At 40.4% G+C, this 26,430-nt stretch overlaps 1 protein-coding gene across 13 annotated transcripts in view; it reads left to right on the forward strand.

Annotated features, from left to right (window-relative positions):
* CHRM3 (cholinergic receptor muscarinic 3) overlaps nt 1-26,430 on the forward strand; it is a 490,492-nt gene that overhangs the window by 395,716 nt on the left and 68,346 nt on the right. For 8 of the 13 annotated variants that reach the window (XM_064383639.1, XM_064383637.1, XM_064383636.1 and 5 more), the window contains one exon: nt 5,719-5,845. The exons of 2 other annotated variants lie outside the window; for them this stretch is intronic. The gene's annotated coding sequence lies outside the window, so the exon portion shown is untranslated. Of the gene's footprint in view, nt 1-5,495; nt 5,552-5,718; nt 5,846-24,246; nt 24,344-26,430 lie in introns of those variants that run through there. 3 more of the 13 variants (XM_064383638.1, XM_012443752.2, XM_064383641.1) reach the window with 3 other exon arrangements.

Raw genomic sequence — 26,430 nt, forward strand, 5'->3', positions numbered from 1 at the left:
ACTTCCCCTTTACCCTCAGAAGGTTTGCTGAAGAATCAGCTCACAATAAGGCACATTGATAGGAGAAAAATCTTCATACATTTATTCCTATTATTCACAGGGAGAATCACAGAACAATTACCCAGTATCCCAGTGGGGGGCACAGATGCTTATATATGCTACTGCTCCGGGAAGGGGAGGTAGGAAGTGTGGGCGACGCTAGGCGGATAGTGAGTGATTTTTAGGGGAATTTAATGGGCTTGAAGAATATACCGTGGTCTGGGGCAAAGTCTGTCGGGACCACAGAGCAGATGGTGATTTGTGACAAAACGTCTATCCAGATATGTTGACAGACCTTGCTACTGTAGTCTTCCCTCCTGAGATGTGTTCGGTCAATGGAAACTCGGGAAAAGGACCAGAGGTTATTGTTTTCTTCTAAGGTAGGTCCAGATTTTAGGCAGATACGGTGTGCTTTGGGAGAGATGTTGCTAGGGGGAGAAGAGTGATTAGAGAGACTTTGAGGCTTTTTCAGTACAGTATCTACAAAGTGCCGTATTTTGGGGTATTGGTTTGTGAGCCCCAGCAACAGGAAGATGCCACGTTGGTCTTCAAGACAACAAAACAAGCGGCCAAAAATTGTGCCCTTGCTGTTCTGCATTCCAGAAAAAAACTGTGCATTTCTGTCTTTTTTTCTTTTTCTATTGTTTATTTGTTTATTTATTCTGAGATAGAGTCTCCCTCTATCACCCAGGCTGGAATGCAATGGTGCGGTCTCGGCTCACTGCAACCTCTGCCTTCCGGGTTCAAGTGAGGAAACATAAAAGATATGAGTGAAGACCCAAATCCAGCAGTTGCAGTTTCCCCACAGTTGCAAAGTGGCAAAGAAATAGACTAGAACCTTGGTCTTCAAAGAAAGAAAGACATGAATATCAGAAATAATTTTTCGCCAGGTACTCAGCAGTTCAAGGCTCAAAGTTTATAAACCAATGGTAGAAAATTTGCCACAGATTTATGCCAAAGTGAGAGATTTATCCTCATACATAACCTAATAAACTCTGACATTTGTGCAGCACTTTATCAATTTCAAAGCACTATTTCCTACACTATCTGATCAGGAAAACGCCCAGAGAGGCAGAAAAGGTAATATCCCTCAGGAAAGTAGGCTCAGAGTCAATGGCATAATCACATTCAACTAGGAATATAAAAACCAAGAGCCTCATAGAATCATAGAGAAGAGACCTCCAGGTGCCATCTAGTCAGACCTGGTGCCTTGAGCAGGATGGTAGCTAATGTGGCTAAGACAGTTGACAAGCCAATTCTGATCAATTCCCCCAGACTTGGTCTGGGGAGGCCGCTTATGAGATAACCTGGCACCCAGCCCGGCGTCTGCTGGTTTCCTGTGCATTTTGTTCATTCGGCATTGGGACCGTAATGCCTTCATCCCTGCTCTCCGCCCTGTCTGCCTCAAGTCAATATCATCAGAAGGATGTAATATCGTGTTGTCAGAAGGATATATTATTGCCGATTCTCTAAAACATTTTAATGTAATCACTTGTTAATTTGCTGAAGTCATCTTTCATCTTTCATTGTTTTCATTCATTGAAAGTCATCTTTCATTGTTTCATAATTGTTTGGAAATAGTTAAAAACACAGGATAAGGATTAAATAAATGATTTTTCTCATCAGGGAAGTGGGTTATGTGAGATCTTTCCAATAGGAATGGCCAAAAAACCAGACAACTCAATAATACAGAAGACCCTTTTGTGATGTCTTTTTTAAGTAAAATGACAAATTTGGGGAAAAAATAGTTTTCCAAAAAGAATTAGCAAGAAAACTGGCAAGCAGATAGAATGTCAGATGATGCTGAAAGAGTGACAAATGCAGTCAAGGAAACTATAACTGTGTAACTGTGGGCGGAATTAGATCAGACGCTGACCTTTCACAAACACCTAAAGAAAACAGCTCTCGAATAATAACTGTGGAAAGGCGCCCGCAGGGTCCCTCTTGTGCCCATGGCTGTGACTCGGGAGCATGTGCGTGACATCTGCTACCAGGCACAGAATGCCAGGCTGCCAGTGGTGCCCCCATCCCGTCGGCATGGCTGCATTTCACTCCAGCTCCTTGTGCCATCATATCACACATCTTTGTTCACCACTCTAAAATACAGCCACTTGTTTTGTATCTTGAATCTAGCATAGAGAAGCTCTGCAATTTCATCACCAAAAAAGCCATTGCAGAGAACAACAGTCAGCAATGGGAACCGTAATGCCTTCATCCCTGCTGTGGGATCCACCCCGGCTTCATCCTTTCTCCATGTTGGTCAGGCTGGTCTCAAACTCCTGACCTCGGGTGATCCGCCAGCCTCGGCCTCCCAAAGTGCTGAGATTACAGGTGTGAGCGACCATGCCCAGCCAATGAGCATAATTTTAAAGTTTTCACAGAGCAATTCACAGATGGATCCCATGGATCCTCCTCCATTTAGGACTCAGATTGCACAAGGTGAACTCAGTGCCTTCAATCAAGGCGTTTCAATGTGCAGGTATAGACTTCTGCCCTTGTTTCGTGTATAAGACTATCCAGTCCCAACGTCTGATACTGGTACAATGCCAATGGAAGTTCATTTCTTGCTGGCATATAATCACAAAGTTAGGTGAAAATGATTTAAAAAAAAAAACCTCTTATCTACAGATAAGCAAAAGATAATTAATTAATATATTCACTTTTTTTCCCCCTGTAAGAGGGAAAAGCAGTCTAAAACAATTATCTGTTAATTAGGATCGTGTTTGTGTTTCTGTATCCTTAGAATTATGATTATCTTAACAAGAAAATACTGACCAAAAGTGAGCCTTGTAAAACAGAATTAGCTATTAAGAACATATCTAGAGTAGAGGGGAAAACAATTAACATCTATGAAAATTCTCATCAGTTATAAAAAGTTAGAGTAACATAGGACAGACTAACACAGATATTGACAACAGGTATAAACAGAATTCTAGCTAAGGAATTCTAGTGGCTTTGTCTGAAAGATTCTTCCTCCTTAAAGTATTTCAGATCCAATACCTTTGTTATTTCTTTCAGCTATTCCAATGAGGGCTGATTCCTTCCAATAAAACCTGCAACCCCAGCTTTCTCAACTTTGGCCCATCTTCACAGTGGCAATCCTCCTTGGCAGTTTGTGCATTCATTCATGTGTTTAACATATATTTACTGAGCACCTGCCAGTACAGAGCTGTGATCAGCCCTGGGTTAGTCATGGGCAAAGCAAACTTCTTCAGACCTGCCCTTATGGGACATATGGTCCAGTGGATGCCTCTGTATTTCTGAGAAATTCACAACAGCTTCATTGTAGTGATTGCTCTGTGAAAACTTTAAAACCGTGGTCATTGTCTCAGACACAGTGGCTCACACCTTTAATCTCAGCACTTTGGGAGGCCGAGGCTGGCGGATCACCTGAGGTCAGGAGTTCGAGACCAGCCTGACCAACATGGAGAAACCCCATCTCTACTAAAAAGACAAAAATTAGCATAGTGGCTGGTGCCTGTAATCCCAGCTACTCAGGAGGCTGAGGCAGGAAAATTGCTTGAACCTGGGAGGCAGAGGTTGCAGTGAGCCAAGATCATGCCACTGCACTCAGTCTGGGCGACAAGAGTGAGATACCGTCTCAAAAAATAATAATAATAAAAAATCATGGTTATTAATATTTTATATCAGTTCACTAGCATTATTGTCATCTATTCAGGCCAGTACTATCTAATCTAGCCTAGAGAACATCCCATCCCTGCTCCACTCTCTACATCATTTATTTCTCAACTTTTATGATTATTATATGCACAATACAAATATGCCAAGTGCCCTCCCTCTCTCTTTGCCTTCAAATCTTATCTCGTGGTACCTTGAAAGTGCTGCTCAACGATTCCATCTTCTGTGAAGTTCTCACTTGACTTCAGCGATTCTCACAGTACACTTAGCACTTCTATATGGCTCTAAGTTCTCATGGTGTATGTATGTTATTGCCATTCTGTGACTTTGAGCTTTAGAATTACTCATGATCTGAACAGATATTGGTATGCCCACGTTCATAGCAGCATCATTCACAATAACCAAAAGACAGAAGCAAAAGTGTCCATCAATGGATAAATAAATATGTAAAATTTAATATACACATACAATGGAATATCATTCAGTCTTTAAAAGGAGGAAAAAAATTTTTTTGAGACAGGGTCTTACTTTTTTTCCCAGGATGGAGTTCAGTAGTGCAATCATAGCTCACTGCAGCCTTGAACTCCCGGGCTAAAGTGATCCTCTTGCTTCAGCCTCCCAAAGTGCGGGGATTACAGGTGTGAAACACTGCACCTGTCCCGGAAGGAAATTCTGATACATGCAACAACATAGATGAACCTTGAGGACATTATACTAAGTGAATAAGCCAGTCACAAAATGACAAATACTATATGATACCATTTTCACAAGGAACATAGAGTAGTGGAATTTGTAGAGTCCAAAAATAGAATGCTGATTGCTGGGAACTGGGAAGAGGGAAAAGGAGGAGTTATTGTTTAATGGGTAAAGAGTTTCAATTCTGCAAGATGAAAAATATTCTAGAGAAGGATGTACATTCTGAATGTATATCATTGTGAATATACGTAATGCCACTGAATTTTATACTTAATGGTTAACATGGTGAATGTTATGTCACATGTATTTTACTACAATTTTTTTTAATGTTTTTTAAAATCATGTACGCTCATGTCCTCTTCCCCATTTGGTTGTAAGGAATTGAAGAGATGCCACATTTTGCTGTCTTACAGTCCTTGTTGCCATTTATTCTCTAAATATAGAAAACATGAGATGAGTGTAAATATGCTCGATAGGCCTACTTGAATATGAGTGTAAAGTGACCACCTGAGAGAAAGAGAAAGACAAAAGAGAAATTCTCCAGCATCAGAGCACCTCTGGTTTCAGTAGTATGTGGTAGTCATGTTCTGGATGAAACCAAGGTCAATGTAGCCTAGATTTTAAGGAGAGGACTGTGGCAAGGAACCAAATATGCAGAAAATGGCCTTAGTCTACAGGAATGGAAAAATGAAAAGTATCAGGAAAAGTAACCAAAAGAAAAGCTCTAGGATTAACGTGGAGGGAGGGCACTTTGTTAAACAGATTTTTGATAAAATGTAGAAGCAAATATGATCCTGAATGAGAAAAACCTATGAGCAATGTACAAAGTATGGATAAAATAAGATGGGAAAAAATGCCTCAGTCTGTTGAGGGAAAATGCAAGAAAATATCATTTCTACAATAGAGGAAAAGACATGAACCAATGAAAATAATAATATTTCTTTCCAGGCCAACACTAAACATAAGTTGCAGAGCTGGCCTGTGGTGGAACTCACAAGTCTTATTGGCAATATATGTGAGGAGACAAAAAGCAACATATGGAGAAATACAAAAATACACTCCCTAGAGATACTGCCTCTGCAGATGTCAAGAAAAACCTGGGTGAAGCGAAGCAAGAGTGGCACGCTGCAGAGTTACAAATTCAAGGCCACCCACAGAACCAAACATTAACACTTAGGTAACTCAGGACTGAAAGAGTCCCTTTCTTTTATGACTTCAGTCGAAGACTCTAGGGAGGGAAAACAGAATTTGGATCATTCTATGATGCCTAATGACTCCACCATTGAAACAGGACTCCAAAGTGGGAGAAGGAACTGACTCCCTGCCTGGTTTTTGTCTCCCCAGGTGGAGCTGGTCTCTTGGGCAGCCTGACAGCTGGTCCACTCCTCTGTCCTATGCCGGGATCATCATGACCGTAGAGATTGCATCCCTGTTTTGCATCCTTGTTACATAACTCAGTTCCTGGTAGATTGTAAGTACACAATAGGTGTTTTTTAAATCAAAAAATGGATGACTGAATAGAAGAATGGACAAACTGCCTTTTTGTATTCTGGCCACTGTTGATGAGTTGTGTGACCTCGATTAGGATATTTTAACTCTGCGTGTCTCAGTTTCCTCATTTATATGTTGAAGGTAATGATAGTTCCTACCTACCTCACAGGCTTCTTGAAAGTTAAATAACATAGGGTGGGTGAAAGGTCTAGACTAGTGCCTAGAAATAGCATGTTTCACTAACTATTACCTATTACTCATATTACTTTTGCTACGTGATCGTATAAGCCTCATGAACATCACATATTTTACTATGCACAGAGAATTTAAAAATCTTATAAATACAAATCTAACCCATGAAAAGAAATTCAACATAGTTGCCACCCAACAATAAAACCTTACCTGTTCATGAATTCATTCGAGGCAGTAAGTCATATTGAACTGCAAAAATGTTTACAGTATCTAAGTATTAAACACTAGAATAACGTTAATGTATTTTAAATGAAAGCATCATTCTAAGTGCAGGATGTAATTATTTACATTCTTTTTTCTAACATGGGAGATAATTTAACTTTGTGTTTCAGATTTCCGCTCTGATCATAAATTATTTATCCTTCATTCAACACATATTTAACACCTACTGTGTTCTAGACACAAGGGATGCAATGGTGAAGTAAACACAGCTCCTGCTCCCTTTGAGATTATAGTTCTGTTAGGAAAAATGAATACACACAAATACACATATAAACACACACACGGTGACACACAGAGATACACATACACACACAGATATTCACACATATAGACATACATAGACACACATAGTTACACACACATATATATGCACATGTAGATATACATGCACATAGATACACACATTTGTAAATACATCCATAGATACACACACATAAATATACACGTGGGTATACATACACATAGATACATACACACATGGATATATATACACCTGTACATATGTACACACACACAGATACATTCATAAATACACCCATAAATACACACACATAAATATACATGTGGGTATACATACACATAGATATATACACACATGGATATATATACACCTGTATATATGTACACACACATAGATACACACAGGTGTATATGTACACACACTTATACACACACACAATGTCATGGGACAATAACTGCCATGAAGAAAAATGGTGACAAAGGGTAGAGCATGAATAAGATGGCTTATATAGTGCATTCAGGGAGGGCAGTCTATTATCATAACATTTCAGCAAAGAACTGATTGATGTGAGCGTGCCCTCTGGGAAGGGACCAGGTCAATGAAGACAAACGAGGAGGTGCGAAAGCCTGAGGTGGGAGCATGTTTGAAGTATTCCCGGAACAGCATAGATGCAGTGTGGACAGAGAGCACCGGGCAAGGGCGGAGGAGTATGAGAGGTGATTGGGAAGGCAGCTGGGAGCCAGGATGTCAATGCAGATTTTGCTCTGAGAAAAATGGCAGCTATCAGAGGGATCCTGTGCTAAGGAGTGATGTGATCTGAGTGATGTTTTGGAAGTGTCGCTCTGCCTGCTGTGTGGACAGCGGATGGGAGGAGATCTGAGATGAACAAAGGAGATCACCTAAGAGACTTTCAGGAAATGGTCATGTCTTGAACTCAAATTCTAGGCAAATTTAAAGTAGAGCCAAAGAGACCTGCTGATGGATGGGATGTACTAGGGGCTAGATGCGTGGCCGTGTGTGGTCTGCGGCAGGTGTGCGGACACTTGCTTTCTTGAAATGTCCCTGATGCTGCTTTTGTTGCTGTTACTGCTTTTGCTTTGTTTAAATTTCATTCCGTCTCTGTGATTAAAGCAGAGTGAAGTTAATGAATCCCTGTGGTGAAGTGGATGGTTTAACTGTAGATATGAGTAGAACTGACAGTTCTAAGTCTGATTCCAACAATGGGAATGTTGGCCCTTCTGAGCTTCAGTTTCCTCAATTATAAAGTAAGAAAAACCTGCTAGCTTTGCAAGTCTGTGCCTCTCCTACCGAAAGCTATAGTATTGATGTCAATTTGGTCAAAGGCTTTCCCAGTTGGTATAGCCCACTGGGCCTGGAAAGGAATTAGTTCAATTGGCTGCAAGGACTGAATTATTATTTTTTTTAAAAAAAGAAAATAAATTTTAAATTTTTTGGGTTCATTAGCTTGGTTTTCATTGAGATCAAAGGATTATTCCAGCAATTTTAGAGTTATAAAACACATGCCGTTTGTTACTGTATTTTACTTTCCATATCAAAAAAGCATGTATTTTCAGATAAATTTTAATATATCAATATTCAGTGTTTCATTTTATAACAGCCTTACTAAAAATTGTTTGACTCATGTGGTCTTCAGGTTGGGGAGGGCTAGGACAGACAGCACAGCAGAGTGGCTAACGCAGGGTCTCAGAGGCAGACCACCTTGATGGGAAACCCAGCTCTGCCACTTACTGTGTGACCTTGGAAAAATTACTCACCCTCTCTGTGCTCAGTTTCTCTATCTCTAAAATGGGAAGAACAGCAGTGTACTTCCCTCAGAGCCTCAGAATTGCTAGGATAATCAAATGAGTTAATGTCCAGTAAGCACTTAGAACATTGCCTGACACATAGAAACACCAAATAAGACTTCCTGATAATTATTATTTTTTATCTCTAATACTGTACCTACTTCTACTTTTAAAGAATTTGAAAAATACTTGATATTTGAAATCTCCGCGATTATTTCAAGGAATTCTTTTTAATGGCAGAATGATTCCTGGGCCCTGGAACTGTCATTTAAGATGGACTGTTTGTGAAATGTGTGTTTTTAAAACACCATGGATTTTCACATCAGAAAGATTCTTGGTTAATCCTGCCCTGCTCACTTAGTGGTCATAAGTATTTGTGGAAATTCTTTCTGAGCTTATATTTGTACATCTGTCAAATAAAGATAAAAACATGTACTTCTTGAAGTTGCTGTTAGAACTAAAGGAGGTAAGACATGCAAAGTGCTAGAAGATATATTAATATTACATTCTTTTCTTTTTTTTTTCTGAGATGGAGTCTTGCTCTGTTGCCCAGGCTGGAGTGCAGTGGTGCGATCTTGGCTCACTGCAACCTCCGCCTCCCAGGTTCTTGCAATTCTCCTGCCTCAGCCTCCCAAGTAGCTGGGACTACAGGCGCATGCCACCATACCTGGCTAATTTTTTGTGTTTTAGTAGAGATGGGGTTTCACCGTGTTGCCCAGGCTGGTCTTGAATTCCTGAGCTCAGGCAATCTGCCTGCCTCAGCCTCCCAAAGTGCTGGGATTACAGGCGTGAACCACCACGCCCAGCCTAATATTACATTCTTTACCTCTCCACCCTCAGTCAAAACATGTGTGACTTAAAGCGGTGTATGTGAAATTTAACATGATACCTTCATAATTCAGAAACGAAATCTCTGTGGAACATGCATGGATAAGAGTTGCTGACGGCCAGCCTGTAAATGCCAGCACTTTGGGAGGCCGAGGCAGGCAGATCATGAGGTCAAGAGATCAAGACCATCCTGGCCAACATGGTGAAACCCCGTCTCTACTAAAAATACAAAAATTAGCTGGGTGTGGTGACATGCGCCTGTAGTCCTAGCTAGTCAGGAGGCTGAGGCAGGAGAATTGCTTGAACCTGGGAGGCAGAGGTTGCAGTGAGCTGAGATTGTGCCACTGCACTCCAGCCTGGCGCCTGGCGACAGAGTGAGACTCTGTCTCAAAAAAAAAAAAAAAAAAGAGTTGCTTACAAGAAACAAGGCCATTAATGATGACATTGTCCCTGTGAGCAAAGAGGACAGATGATGTTCCTGAGCTGTGGCCACCACTAGGCTCCTATGCCAAATCTCTATAGGACCAACCTACAGCCTCTCACCCCCCTGAAACAACCATAGTTTTGACTGGAGGTTACTCAGTCCTAACTTCAGAACATTAAGTACCAGTGGGCTGAGGGGGTGGAAACTTCCCCTATTCATTCCATGAGATTTTCAAAATTGGCTTTGTTAGTGTTTGAGATGTTTTTTTAATGTGGCTTTATATTTTAAAAGTACATTTAAGAAAGGGCAGTGCCATATAACATTTCATTATTATTGACTGCTTTGTCACATGTCACCAAGAGGTAAAAGCAGCATTGCCAGGGCGTAAGCACACAGGGCCAACCCAAAGTCACCCTCACCAGTCAGGAGGCGCCGACTCAGTCATTTTCCCTCTCCGTTTTCTCTAAATGGAAGTTATTGAACGAGATGGTTTCTAAGGTCTTCATTCCATCTATAATCCTTTGATGTAGGAACATCAGAGGAAGCTCCTGGTGGCCTCCCTCTCCGGCCTGGACAGAGCAGGAGGGCGGCCAGCTGGTGAGCCTTCCTCAAAGCCCTCTCTGCCAAGGGCCTTGCAATGCCCTCTTGATTGATTCAGGGAACACAGCATCAGAATACTGGAAGGAACCAGTTTTCCTTGACTTGTTTAATACCTTTCTATTTCAGACCCTATCATGCTAAGTGTTCTGGCCATTTTAACAGACATAAGTAGAAAAATGAGAACTCATCCTCTAATTTTGTCTGTGGTTGTAGAAAGAATATCAAACAGACTGATGGCACTGTTGAGAGTCTTAAGAAAAGAGATAGTTTATCATTTCAAGGGTAGCCTGGCAAATATCTATCCTCTGGAAATTAAATCAGAAGTTCAGTTGCAAATGGGAGGCCTGGGGGTGCCTGACCCAGACATCTAAGTGCCACGTGAAAGGGAAGGATCTTTGGCCAACAGCATCCTGGAACACCATTGGCTAATTGTCCTGGCCATGAAATCAGGTGTTATACAGATGAAAGCCAATATGTTTGTGTTTTATCGGGAATTAGGCAGTAAGGCTTTTAAGCAGTTAGAAATTATTAGTTTCCTCCTAGAAGCATCCTTCCCAAAAGGCGAACAGGCATTTGCATGCTTTATGTGATGTGTTTTCTCTGTGTATTTACTGAAAGTCCATCACACTTCTGCCTCAGTAGTCATGCTTATTTTTTGGTTTATGACCTTTATGGAAATGAAGAAAATAATTAACTCTACCTGCCTGTGGTCTGGGACAGAAGCTGTCACTGAATGTTTTATGGTAAAATTGCTTGAGAGGAAGCAGCTGCATTTTTCTGCATGGTTCCTCCATCGTACAGCCAGCCCCCTGACTTCTGGAGGAAGTCATGCTTTTCCATGGGTTCTTAGCCAGCCAGTTACCTCTCGTCATATTTTTCTTCTTCCTTTATAATTTTGGCAAACTGAGAAGAAAAAAAAAGCTGCCACAGTATGCAGAAAGCAAATTGGAGTCCAGTGCTGGCATTAAGCACATCTGTATTTCCATGGCAAATTGTTCCATTTTGAATGACTTTTTCTTAGCAAAATCCCTAGTGCTTGTCTTCATTCTTAGAAATGGAAGCAGCCTCCACTGTAGTCATTCCTTACTCGAATATGCTAAGAAGTCCTCCTAGCCTTCCTTAGCAATAGAGAAAGTGTTAGCGGAAAGGGGTCCTGATCCAGACCTCAAGAGAGGGGTCTTGGATCTCACGTAAGGAGGAATTCGGGGTGAGTCCACAGTGCAAAGCAAAAGTAAGTTTATTAAGAAAGTAAAGTGGTGAAAGAACAGCTACTCCACAGACAGAATAACGCATTCCTGAAAGTAAGAGGAAGAACACGTTCATCCCAGGTACAATACCTGTTTCTATACAGGATAAAAAAAGATCATGGGCCGGGAGCAGTGGCTCACACCTGTAATCCCAGCACTCTGGGAGACTGAGGAGGGTGGATCATGAGATCAGGAGTTCAAGACCAGCTGGCCAACATGGTGAAACCCCATCTATTCTAAAGATACAAAAATTAGCTGGGCTTGGTGGCACATGCCTGTAATTCCAGCTACTCCAGAGGCTGAGGGAGGAGAATTGCCTGAACCGGGACCTGGGAGGTGGAGGTTACATTGAGCCAAGATCGCACCACTGCACTCCAGCCTGGGCCACAGAGGGAGACTCCATCTGAAAAAGAAAGATCATAGGGAGATGTGCTATGCTACATGGGTTTGTGATAAAGGATTAATTTTCTTAAGTACTGTGTTTTGCACATATCGATATTATTATCTTTAGAGCAAAAATAGGAATGCTTCTGTTCTCAAGATATTGGGGTATCAGGACACTCCTAAGTCTGGGTCTGTTTAGTAAATGTTATCAATCTGTTCGTTTAACCGTAAACATCTACAGGGTAGCAATACCTAACTTTCTAGGAATACAGCCCATCAAGTCCCAGCCCCATTTGTCCTAGCCCTCACTCAAGATGGAGTTGCTATGGTTCGAACACCTCTGATGAAACCCCCTCTGGGTCCATTGTGCAGATTTCATAAGCTACAAAGCCTTGCATCTCAGTCCTCACAGACATTTTAATGAAGCTCAGCTTCAGTACGGACTTGAATTTGGTGTCTACCTCCCTTGTCGTACGTGTGGGCCCGGGCTGAACCAGAAGTGAAAATAACTTGGTCACTTCCCTTAGAAGTGAGGCTTGTTCCTTGCATCAACTTTATACACTTCCTCTTTCCCTGCTTGGGATGGGATCTTTCCAAGCAATCTCCTTGACTGCTCATGCAAGGAAACGCTGGCTTTGTCCTACAACTAGGATGAATCGAGTCCAGACTCAGGCTTGATGTCCATGGAAACCAAGAGAAGAACCAGGTCAGAGGAAGAGTTTCTCGAAATCCTCCGGGTGGTGACTTTCAGAGGAGCGTCTTTCTGGGTCACACATCTTGTCCTTTGGCCTTCACACTACGTTTCAGTGGAGGCCAAAACCAGGACTCAACAAAGGAGACTGGTAATCTCAGACTCAGGGGTACTCAGGGGATTTTGGCCTCTACCCAAAGCCTCCTAGCCTCCCTTAGCAATAGAGAAAGTGTTAGCGGAAAGGGGTCCTGATCCAGACCTCAAGAGAGGGGTCTTGGATCTCACGTAAGGAGGAATTCGGGGCGAATCCATAGTGCAAAGCAAAAGTAAGTTTATTAAGAAAGAACAGTGGTGAAGAAGCAAAACCTCATTGTGACCAGCAGAGGAATTCCCGCACGCTAGCTGAGGAGAACTTTGATTACTACGGCCCCCAGGAGGGGACAAGCTTCCATTGATAACTGAGTGTGGCAGATGCCCTGGTGGAGTCTGAAGGCTCCGGCTTGGGATTACTTTTGGCATAAAATTGCCTCATTACCAAGTCCTTCTGGTACTTTTGGAGCTCAGCTCCCTTGGGAAGTGTCCAAATCAAAGCCACCTTTATACCACACTCCTTTGTGTCCTTCTGTCCTGAATAGTGAGATTATCGGGTACACCCAACTGCTCCCGCACTTCCTTCCTGCTCGATTTAAATCAACAGCAAACTGTTTTTCTTCTTGACTAAGAGCCAGTCTATACAACAGCAGCAGGAAGATGACTTTCTATCTGTATGCAAATAGATACATAGCTGAGTTCTCACCAGTCCCTGGGAAAAGACCCTTTTAACCAAATGACTTACGCTTCTGCTTGTTCATGTATAAAATCAGTGGCTTGGTGACAAATAACCTCAGTCCCCTTCTGGCTGTATAATTCCACATCTCACACACACACACACACACACACACACGCACACACACACACACACACGCACACTGGGGAGGACAAAATTTGCAACATACTCAACAATGAGAGAAAAAACAAAGTAGTACATGTTTAAATGTTCAGTAAATATGCAACTCCATACCATAATACTCATGCTTTTTCTCAACTTAATGTCAATTAAGTTGACAACTTATTCCCTCTCTCCCTGCACCGTAGACCTTTAGGCAATAGAAATACCCACCCACTAAGCAATCCCCAAAGCATTCTACACTTACCTGATCCCGACAGCCGAGTTTGTACAGTCCCCACTTATCCAAATGCTCTTTATCCTTCTACTTTAGGTGAAGCCCTCTCAGTCTTCAAAGACCTGCCCAGTCGTCACCTCCCCTGAAGGCAGAAAGCGTGGCTGTCTGAGTATTCTTGGCTTCTTGCTCGGACCTACAGCACAACACATGAAATACAGAAGCATGGCTTACTCCAGTAACTAGACTGAGCACTGCTCAGATTTCACTGTTTTCTGCCCCACAGTCTAGTACCACACTCAGTGTAACTAGGTTCTCAATGCTACTCACTGGGTACAACTTGAATATATCTTCTTAGGGAAATGTTCTTTACATGTCTATATCGAGGCTTAAGGTTCACATACACTCGGTGGTATGTCTGAACTCAGCGGTACAGGAAAAGCAAATGGAATATGACTGAGCTTTTGGTTCGAGGCTGATCAGTTCATTTTCATTACTTGGAGACTTTAGAGGATCAGTTTACTGAAGATTCCAGTAATGGGGCTGGAGGGACAAATCATGTTCTACCTTAAATTGCCATTGTGATTTAAACATGGTTCCCCCTATAGCAGTGTTCTGTCTAGCAAAACGATTAAATTACAAATCACACAGAGGTCTCGCTGGCCCACAAGAGACTGGGCAGAGCTTCAGTCTTTCCAGATCCTCTGTGCCAGCATGATTTTTATATCTTTTGTTTGAAGATGAACAGAGCTGGCTCTGCCATTCTTCTTTTCTTTCCCCTTTTCTTATTCCTTCTTTCAATTAAGACACTAAGCATGAATCTTATTTTTTTTATTTTTGAGATGGAGACTCACTCTGTCACCCAGGCTGGAGTGCAGTGGCACAGTCTCAGCTCACTGCAACCTCCACCTCCCAGGTTCAAGCAATTCTCCTGCCTCAGCCTCCCAAGTAGCTGGGACTACAGGCACCCGCCAGCATGCCTGGCTAATTTTTGTATGTTTAGTAGAGATAGGGTTTCAGCATATTGGCCAGGCTGGTCTCGAACTCCTGAGCTTGTGATTTGCCTGCCTCAGCCTCTCAAAGTGCTGGGATTACAGGCATGAGCCACCATGCCCAGCCTAGCATGAATCTTTTATAGATTTCTGTAGTTCTTCCGTAAGCAACTGATGAGTGCCCACTATGTTCTCTGCACAACTGCAACACAAATAGGGGAGGAAAAAGATTGTTTGGGCAACGCTGTTCAACAGATTATTTTTTTTTTTCACTTAGAAAATAATTATTTAACATTTCTTGACTTTCTTCTATGGGCAAAGGTACTCTAAGAGACAGAGACTGATAAGACTTGGTGTTCGACCTCAAAGCCTTTAGAGTTTTAAACAATGGTTTTCAAATTTCAAGTCGTGAAATCAACTTAGTGCATTAGGAAGAACATTGGTATTTATTTTGAATAGTACAGAACAGAAGACATCTGAGTAGCTCCCATGGAGTGAGGTATTAACACACGAAATTTATTGCTCGGTGTATGTTTTCTTTCCATAGGACAGAGTTAACAATTTAGAAACCTGCTGATTCAGAAGGATCAATGAACATGGACCTGAATTACTGCATTTCATGTTTTAACAAATTGAACAGAAGTAGGCATGGGGGACTCAATGTCAAACTCATAAGCGTCGAGGATCCAAATCACCAACATTGCACCATGTCCCTGACGCTTCTTTTGAGTTGATGGAGATATATTTGTAGAAAAAAAAGAAGATCCATGCTATGTGTGTACAGGCATGGATGGCATTTTATGGGGATGCAGCTGGCTGCAGATTCCAGCCAATCACCTGATGTGACCTCTTGTTTCAACTGAGGGGTGTACTGGCTTCATATTGACAAAGCTTAGTGACCAGTTCCCCAGCCAGCAGTCCACCAGTGAAAAATAGGAACATTTCAGAAGTAGCAGGAAATGCAAGTTGCTTGAGTCCTGTCTCTCACAGCTATTTAAAAAAACGTCTTATCCTCAGACTGAGAAGGTGTAGCTTCAGAGGAGGTGTGTTTTTCTCCATTCTGTTACATAATTAACCATCAGAACCTGGCATCATGTTTACTGAATGGAGCCATATCAAATCATTTTGTGTGTGTTTTTTTAACAGGCAGAATATAAATATATTTCAATTGATAAAAATATAAGAAACCCTGTGATTATGTTATTTCTATTCCAGTATTTCTCTTGGTTGTGGAGCTGCAATAGGAGTCCTTCTGTCCCTTAATAACAGTATGCTCTGCTAGAAGTGTGGAAGCCAAGCTGATTGCACCATCCCCGTACACAAACCTCGAACCTCCTTTTCACCCGAGAGCAGACCCTTGTAGGTTCCTAGACCACGGTCAATGTGTGCAGGAATTAGTAACAAAAGGAAGGTTTCTTCATGTATAAGATGGGTGGAGGGGAGAGGCAGGTATGGGGACAGCATCATTTCCTTCTGTCAGTAATGCATAATAAACATGGTTGTAAGCAGAAAAAAAATGCAACATTTTGGTTTTGTGCTCCATGGGTCACTCACAGAAAGGCTAGCTAAACCATGACTTGGGAATCTGCTATTTCTCATGATGTATGAGGCAGGGAGACCACATCTTACTTTTCTTTCATTTCCACGCCTGGCCTTTGAAGAGTTTAGAGCCAATAGAGTGATATGTTTGACACATCCTTCATGATCAGTAGATCAAGAGTGCCAAAGGAATATCCAAGGGCCTAGGATCACAAAAGGAGAATGAATCTGTAGAAATCATCAAATCCAACTTTTTATCTCCAGATCTTTTTGTTCCTGACATTACCAGTTACCTTTGAGCTGGGAAGGACTCTGAGGCAGGGATCAGGTACAAGTCCTCACCTCTTCCTTCTCTCACCCCTGCTATCCTTTGTAAGCTGCAAACCCTGACAGACATTTTGATAACAGACATCAATTCCAGAAACTTCACGATTACAATACGTGATATACGTTTTAAGTTGGACTCCACATAACTTAAGGTGAAGCACAGCATAATAGCAGTGAACTTGAATTCCAGCAAAATATCTTTCTGCTTAAATACTTAACTACGTAAGTATATACAATCATTTAGAGACATTTCTCCTTCAGAATTTTATATATGGCTGACTTTACTCGTTTATCTCAAATCACCAATCTCCTAAAGAGAGTTAGAGTTTGATGTTCTCCTATCTGTAACCACTGAGCAGAGTCTCTCTCATCCATTCATTCCTTACCCATTCACTGAGTTTTTCTTCAGTGCAGCCTTATGAAGCTGAAACAGGTAAGAGTTCTACCCTCAAAAGTTTACATTGTAGTTGAGAAGATAAATCATGTGCATAGAAAACAATACTAAAAGGCAGAAATAGTAAAATAAAAACACTGTATGGAATTTTCACAAGGAGAGAGAGTACTACAGAATGTAAGACTCAGAGAAAGATCATGAGGGAAATTATATGTGGATTGAACCGTAAAGGTCAGGACACGTGAAAATGGGAGATAACATTCTAAGTGGTGAATGAGAAGTGCCAGAAGAAGTTCCAGGGAATATTTAGTTAATGGGAAGTGGTTTATTTTGACTAAAGAATGGGATCTATCTGTGAAAGTATGGGATATAGGCTGGAATAGTAACTTTGAGTCATACAATACCAGGCAACAGAACTTCAACTTCATTCTAGATTATGGGAATCCATGGAAGGTATTTGGGCAGAAAGGCGTGATTTGATCAGAGACAAATGTTTGCGGTGAAAGATTCCATCCTACACCACAAACACCATCTGTTTTCATGCAGTCTTGGACAACTCTACAATATATAGGTATCTTGGTGGCTGTAATTGTCAAACAACACATGGCAAACACATTCCTTCTCTCAATCCTCCTTAGCATTCATAAAACTCATTAAAATTGCCATGCCATATTTTGTATGCAAATGATCTTATGTTCCTTACCACAAGCCTACAAAGTTTATCCTATTGTATAGGCAATGAGACCCATGCTCAAGGAGGTTAGATGATTTGTGATCTGGTCACAAAGCTGTTTGCTGATAAAGTAGACTTGGCATCTTCTTCCTTCAGACCTGGGGAATTTCCCATGATATGACCAGGGTCTCCACACATAATTCTCATTATACTACTAATCACAAGTCCTGTAAAATATTATGGACCCTTGGATGTGTAAAACATTAGAATAGGTAAAGAAGAGAAAGCTCTTATTGTAAAAATTTTAAATGTTTCCCTGGGAAACCAATACTTCTGGAAAATGTGGATAGATATGCTTTTATATACTCAGAGAAGAATCAAGAAATTTAAAAATAGATTAAGGAAGATGTTAAACAAAGCGTCACACCATCTAGAAAATTGAAGCATGGATGGGGACAGGTTTTCTATGAAGATAGGTAAAAAGAAGGAGGCATCATACTCATCCTCAAATACGCAGGATGCAAAATATGTATCTTCTTCCATCTGATTGTCCCTTCAGGGCATTTTCAAAATACTTGTTTCTCCAAATGACTCCATCAGATAGACAAGGTAGATATTATTTTCCCTGTGGCAAATAAGAATATCAGGGCTAATGAATTTGCCCTAAATCATGCTGGGACTGAAACTCGGGTAGGTCTTATAGCTCATAATTCAAAGCTACTTTCACTGCCTCGAGATCTATATCGCCACTGAAGATAATTGAGATGATTCAATAGTGTGTTGTTATAGAGTGCATGCAATTAGGACCTATAATTCACTGCAGTGGTTCTGCATTCTGACCAACCTCGTCTTTTAAGTTTTAGTGGGACAGATCTCTGTTGGGCTTTCGGAATGCACTATGAGGTCTATAAATGAAAGTATGGGACATAGGTTGGAATAGTAACTTAGAGTCACACAGTACCAGGCAAGAGAGCTTCAGCTTAATTCTGGATTCTGGGAATCCATGGAAGACATTAGGCAGAAAGGAAGGATTTGATCAGAGACAAATGTTTGTGGTTAAAGATTCCACATCAGAACATGATGCTTAGGGGCAGCAGTACCATTTATCTTCCTCATGGTTTCATTGTTTTAAAATAGTCAAGGTCAAGAGTCCACTTATGTATATCCTTCCTTTATACAGAAAAAGGAAAGGGGAGAGTGACATACGAAGAGACCGACCAGTACCATAAATGCTTTGGGAAGTTTGCTGTTACGTTCAGTGGTAGCGGGGAAAGGGAGACGTGTTTTTGCATAAAGGACTCAGAGCTGGAGTAGAATTGAAGAAAAGAAAGGAAGATGCACCCAGGCTAGGTTCTTCTCCCAGCAGGCAAGGAAGAACACCATTCCCTGGCAGAGACTGCATCCAGCCAAGGCCTCGGTTTTTGAGTTGTCAATATAATTTTTTATTAATGTATTTATTTTTCATCTAAATGATAATGCATGCATACACTTTTATTCTAGAAACTGTAAATAACAGAGATGGAACTAACATTGTCTGTTGACCAGCACTCAATCTCACTCTTCCCCAGAGCTGACCACATGCATCAATTTTGGATATATCCCTCTAGAGAGTTGTCTGTAAATTTACCTGTACATGTACATCACATGTGCATTTAGAAAAGTATAAGTCTGCTTTGGTTGTGGACTTTTTTACATCCCATTAAATATATTAAGAAGTCAATTACCTTAGGACTCTGTGTAAATTAGAGCGCTAACCCCATTAACCTGATTTCTATGCCCCATAACTCATTTAAAAGCTAATCACTGGCCTGCAGCACGCGTATACTTCACGCGGCATTGATTTTGTATTCTTAATAATGCCCAAAGAAGCAATCTTGTTCTGCAATTCCAGTTTAACTCCTAATAAACTGATGTTTGGAAGGAAGTGACAGATAATATACAAAAACAATTCAATTCTGTGAGCAAGAAAATGATCATTAGTGTCAAAATGCTGTCTACTGCCCTGGAGGAAAAGGGGTAGGCGGCCGCAGTGCACACCATCGACGTACGGCAGGAAGTTCAATTTAGAACTGTTACTGCACAAAACTGGCCCTTGTTCTGAGATAAAATGTTTTAAAGATCTCATTTTAAAAGCCAAATCGAATGAAATATTTAGGACCATAGAGATCTCATTTTTGAATTTCTATATTCTTTCGATAACTTGAATATTGTCAGTTACCATGGTGTTTTCTCTCCAGAATTTCTGAGATGGTTTCAGTGTGTAGTATGGCATTTGAAAAACAGCACCATCACTGTTTGTTCCATTTCTTTGTGATTAATATTCATTGCTGACACCCTGGCATGTGAAGTGATTGTTCCTTGATTCATGGTGCACGTGTGGGCAACAGCAAACACTGAGAAAGCGTCATAATTTTAAGCCGTTTACAAAGACTCAGCTACCAGGGCAGATTGCTCGGAGGCCATCCACCCACATGACACCCTGACTCTCTGCTGCTGTAAACTTGACCCGAGGTGTCTTCTTTAGTAATGAGCAAAGATTAAGGGGGAACATGTAGTGTTGCTTTTCACTGGTCCATAAGAATTGAGAATGACTTCAAATTTGATAGAGGCTTTGCACACTTAACTTGGATTTTTCTCTTGATATCAGCCTCTCCTTGAATAATAGCAATATGGCATGTGTTAGATACCATATCTGATGAAGTTTCAGAAGTGACTGTGAGCTAGTATGCTCTGGAGATGAATTTAAAAGGAATGTGGGATTTGGTGGGGCATGCCGAATTTTGGTAAAACAGAATTACGTTCGCTACCGATGATCTAGTGGATTGACTGTAGAGTTTTGTTATGTGCAGATTCACAAGCTCTCAGCTGTCTCTAAGGAGGGAAAATAGAAGGTGAAACTCTATTACCTGTTGACTTGCTATTTTTCATTAGGCCCACAGACCCCAAATTGTTTTTCTGCCGTGGAAACAAATCCCATATGATTGGAAAACTGAAAGGCTATGGGACTGGTATCCTAAATCCATTGACAGTTAAGATAGACATTGGGTTCCAAGATTTAGCTGGCCAAGGGCTCAGGAGCTGACTAGACTTACCTCATTTTGCTGTTCCTGGGGTCAGCAGCTGACTCTTGAACGGCAGCTTTCAAGGCATTAGCACAACTTGTTTCTTCTTCTCCTTTCCAATGGGAAGATGGCTCCAAATGAGAGTTTCCAAAGTCCCAGAAAGTTGTCTCTATCTCTAGTGGCTGAAATCGGAAACAAGGTAGAATGAGGAAGTGACCTGGAGAGAAATTGTACAAAATTAAATTACATAATAAAACTTGACATCTGGAAGGAAACTTAGAATTCATTCATTCTAAGAGGTTCTCAGCTGGTGTGCGGGGACGCCTATATCAAAATCTCCAGCCTGGATAGTTTGAAAAATCTGCTCCATGTGGTACTGAAATGGGCTGCTCCTTGTTTCATTAATGAGGTTCAGAGATACTGAAAGATATATTTAGCATCATATAACTTATAACAAAACTAGAAATTGAATGCACATCATCCATCGTCAAGTCCTATGGTTACTATGTATCATGGAATTATAAAATTATACTTTCAAATTCCATGTTCCTTTTTTTTTTTTTTTTTGAGATGGCGTCTCATTCTGTCACCCAGGCTGGAGTGCAGTGGCACAATCTTGGCTCGCCGCAACCTCTGCCTCCCAGACTCAAGCAATTCTCCTGCCTCAGCCTCCCGAGTAGCTGAGACTATGGACATGTACCACCATGCCCAGTTATTTTTTGTATTTTTAGCAGAGACAAGGTTTCACCATGTTGGCCAGGGTAGTCTCCATCTCTTGACCTCATGATCTGCCCGTTTTAACCTCCCAAAGTGCTGGGATTCCAGCTGTGAGCCACGGTGCCTGGCCCCTTCTTTCTTAATGATGACGGAGAAAAGAAAAGGAAGGACTGATATACACATTAGAAGAGAACCATATAGCCATCTTTTTCCCAAATTCTGATCACTTGATATATCAGGTATTCAAGTGTTATCATAAGATCTCCAAGTTAGATGAATCATCTAGGTCAACCGAACATACACACACACACATGCACACACGCACACATGCACACACACACACACACACACGTACACACATTTTAAACACAAAGGATAGAAGCAGATTTGAAAAAGTGTTAAAATGGTATCACCATATCTCAAGAACCTGGGTTTCCATTCCCATGGTCCCCATCAGGGATTCAGATCTTCAGCATTTTCTTGCCCAGAGCATCAGGGTCCTGCATTATGTTCCTGCTTCCAGGACCCTGCCCCATCGTCTTGACCATGCTTTGCATCATAGCCTAGGGTTTTGCTGTGATCATCTTGCCCCTCTCCCCTATAACCTCCAGTGGATCACATCCCACCACACAATGAGGACAAAGCCCCTTATGTGGCTTCTTGTCCCAACTTGCCTTTGCTACCTTTTAGGGCTTTTTACTCCTTACTTTCCAGGTAACATAAATTTACTTCCCTCAAACAAGGGCCATGCTGTGGTGACTTAGTGGCTTTACTTATATTAATCCTCCTGCCTATATACTCATTATCACACTCCTCACCTTCATTTACCAAACTTCTGCCAATCCTTCAAACTCTAGCACAGATGTAGAGTGTGGTACTCACCTCTTCTAATCATCTTTTAACAGTGCTTTTGCATTTCCCAGGAACCCATGCTGACCTATGATTATTTATGAGTTTTCACACTAATCTCTTAGATTATAAACTCAGATTATCTCTTTTTCTTTTTCTTTTTCTTTTTTTTTTTTTTTTTTTTTTTTTTGCATTCCTCTTAGGACTTATCATTTGCTTTGATACAGCAGATTAGCTGGAGGCATGAGGGGTTCAGCAAATGGTCTCATGTAGGCAGAGGAAGAAATCTAGCAAAATATTTAGCTAACAACAAAAAAGAAAGTATATTCTATTTTAAAATTTTGATTAACCCAGTACTCTAATAGAAAATGAATGATTGAAATGGCACTCCCACGTCACCAGCTAAAAAAAATACTTTAATTGTCCGTATAGAAGTAGCATATTCTTCCCCCATAAAAAGCAGCAGCAGCAGGGAAAATTTTAAAAGCCAGCAGCTAACAGTGCTAGTTTTAGTTTCTCTTTCAACAGATCCTGGGCAGGTAATTTCTATTTAGGGGAGATTATTTGCCAAGTTTTCTCTGAAACTGTGTGTATGTGTGTGTGTGTGTGTGTGTGTGTGTATTCTATAGATATAGATATATATAGATATATACATAGATGTGTATATATATGTGTATATATATACACATGCACATATATACATATATATAGAAAAAATATATATAGATATATATGTGTGTATATAGAATATATATAGATAATATATATACACACACACATAGATATATACTATACATAGATACATACACACATGTCCATATATATAGACACATTATATAGTTTGTTTTGAAACACACATACATTGTGAAATGGCTAAATCAAACTAATTAGCATATGCATTACCTCACTTATTTCTTTGTGACAAGAACACTTAAAATTTTCTCTTAGCAATTTTCGAGTACACAATAAATTGTTACGCACCATAGGCACCATGTATAGTTCCCTTGAACATAATCCTCCTAACAGAAATTTTGTATCCTTTGATCAACATCTCCCCAACCTCACCCCACCAACCACCATAAATGTCTGTTTAAACTGAGGCTTCAGAGGTATGAACGGGAGGTTCTATATATGAATTTTAAAAATCAAGGTTTAGAGAGTTGATGTTTTTGGTGAACTCAATAGGAGTCATTAATACAATGCACTTATTTTTTATAGCAGATGTGATTCCAACTATAAGAAATACAATATCTAGAATAAAGGAGGTGATAGCATACCCTATCTCCGCATGGATCAAACTGTACCTGTTCACTCAGAGGCTACATTTAAGAATAAATTTGGTGGATTAAGCCCTAAGAAGTAGCAGGGGGACCAATGGATGACATTTTAATTCAAATTCAGGAAGAATTCTCTGAGCATTAGAGCTATATACTGGTAAAGTAGGTGGCCTTGCTAATATTTGCCTCGTGTTTATGATAGAACACACCATGATTTATTATTATTCTATTTAATAAACATTTCTTCCAACAAGTAGACTCTATTATTATCAAGCCCACTTTATGGATAGAGATACTGAGTTGCAGAAACACTAAGTATCTTACCCTGAATTATTCGTGAGTAAGGGGCATAGCGGGTAGTCACCCCTTATGCATCTGACTTTAAAGCCCAGGCTCCCTACCCAAACACTGATATCATTTTGATAACTGTGGGCGAAAGAAGTAGAGGGCTGGAGGAGAAGATGACCAGAGAATTTTGTACATGGAATGCACTGTGAACTAAGGGAAGGGGGCTTATAAAAAGATGTCTTAATTTTGTTTTCTTCAACCACCAGATGCAGGCAGGATTTCATCTGCCTTGAAAGGACTAGTCTAGTCTGTTTTCAAGATGGCAGAGGTCACAGATGGGCTGAGTGGCATATTTGCAGAGAAACCATTGTAATCAATTCACAGTAAATCTTCCTTTGCACTCCACTAGGAACAGTGTGAAGAAGTTACACAACGCATATGAAAGAGCCGGTTAACAAGAAGAAACTAGAAAACTGTAGGGAAATGCTTCCTTTCTGAGGTGTTCAGTGAGTAAATGCAACTTTATACAAACGAGGTAGCAAACCAGCAGCTCTTGAGCCAAATTAGGATTTAGGATTTCAAGTCACTGACATTGTTGTGTTTTCATTTGATTTTTACCCTGCTAGGGTTTTTTTTTTTTTAATAATTACTTGATTACTTGTCAATATTTTTATTCTTGAATAGTCCAGTCTGGTCTTGCTGGGCCTGAATCCACAGGTCGATAGTCTTGCATCTCCAGTCATGTGTCTCCACCATGCCCGGTTGTCTTATATATTGTTTACACATGTCGGCATCGCTGCGGTGTGTCACCTGCCCAGCTCTCATGTAGTTACTTCAGCTTGGACCCACCATTTGTGCCAGCTTTAAGAATATTTGTTGACCGGGCATGGTGGCTCACGTCTGTAATCCCAGCGCTTTGGGAAGCTGAAGTGGGCAGATCACAAGGTCAAGAGTTCGAGACCAGCCTGACCAACATGGTGAAACCCCATCGCTACTAAAAATACAAAAGTTAGCTGGGTGTGGTGGTGCATGCCTGTAACCCCAGCTACTCAGGAGGCTGAGGAAGGAGAATTGCTTGAACCTGGGAGGCAGAGGTTGCAGTGAGCCAAGGTCATGCCACTGCACTCCAGCCTGGGTGACAGAGCGAGACCCTGTCTCAAAAAAAAAAAAAAAAAATTTGTTTATGTTTACTTGAGTTCATGAAAGGAACAAGTCATAATTTTATTTCTGAAAATATTTCTTAAAGATACATTTTAAACAACTTAGTAAATCTAAAGAACAACAAAACAGCTAACAGCTTAGGTCTTGCATACCAAATTATAGCCTCTGGCCTCGTTTTAATGGCTTCACCGTGAATGTTTATGTATGTATCACTGCCAGCCATTCACTTTCTGATGGGTTCTTGCTTACTCTTTTTAACTATACATTATCTTTGCTTTTCCAAAGTATCACTCTTAAGGGTTGCATTTATAGAAGTAGATCTTGTTAGTATTGATTTTACAAAATAAAAGTTTGGTATAGAGTAATTTGTTAATAAAGGATAGGTGGGAAAATTTTTTTAAAGGCACACTAATAGTTTCAACTGTTAAAGAAGAAAATGTATCTCCACAGGCTTATCTCAGGTCAGCGATTTTAAAGTGAAAGTTACAACTTTTTTTTATTCTTTCTAAAAAGCTATGACAATAGACATTTTCTGGGCCAGGGCTTTTGTAGATACCATAAATTTGTGCCTTGTTTCCTTGTGAATTTTCTTTCCGACATAGATAGTAGCATTGATGTCATTTTCAAAGTAACTTCCAGAAAATGCTTTCTCTTGAAAGGCCTATAACAGAAATTATATTCTTGGGACTACTATAGTTACTGGCTGTTTGAGACTTGAACATATATCTAGTCATAAAGGGAAAATTATTACTCCTAGTAGGCATCTACTAATTTGTTGTTACAAATTTGAAAAAATCCAACAGACTTTATCGAAATTCAATCAAACTAATTGCCTCAATATCACAGAAATGATTCTCGGTCTAATGCACCAATGGATAAACCAATAAAAAAATACAATAGAACTGCCACCTTTGCCAAGTTATGAGAAAAAACTGAGACAGGTTTCCCCAGCAGCAAATGAGCAAATAGCAGACAATTCATGGTACATGCTAATTCAGAGGAACAGCAATATAAATCAGCATTTCCTGGAGTGAATTGAGAGGAAGGATTACCTAAGGATATTAAAAAATGTTAAACCAACAATTTTTTTAAACCTGTGATCATATAAGTTTGAGAAATATTTAATGAAGCCAAGAGTTTTTATTTACTACAGTACTTCTGCGTTTTTATTATGTTATTATGTGACTACAAATGGTGAATTCCAGGAAAGATAAGTGGCATGGAGTAGTGCTTAAAAGAAATCCAGTTTTGATAAAACATCTTTTAGGATGAGTACTCTGTATAAACTATCTTGTATATTGATTAGGATTAAGTTCAGCTGCAGGAGACAGAACATTAAGCTTCAGTAATAGTAATTTCTCTCTCACACACGTAAAAAGCTTTAGAAGCAGGCTAAGCTGGCATGACATCTCCATGTTATAGGGCATCCAAT

This window comes from Aotus nancymaae, unplaced genomic scaffold (genome assembly GCF_030222135.1).
Source record: "Aotus nancymaae isolate 86718 unplaced genomic scaffold, 86718_ANA_hifiasm-v0.15.2.pri h1tg000032l_0, whole genome shotgun sequence".
Taxonomy (NCBI): Eukaryota; Metazoa; Chordata; class Mammalia; order Primates; family Aotidae; genus Aotus; species Aotus nancymaae.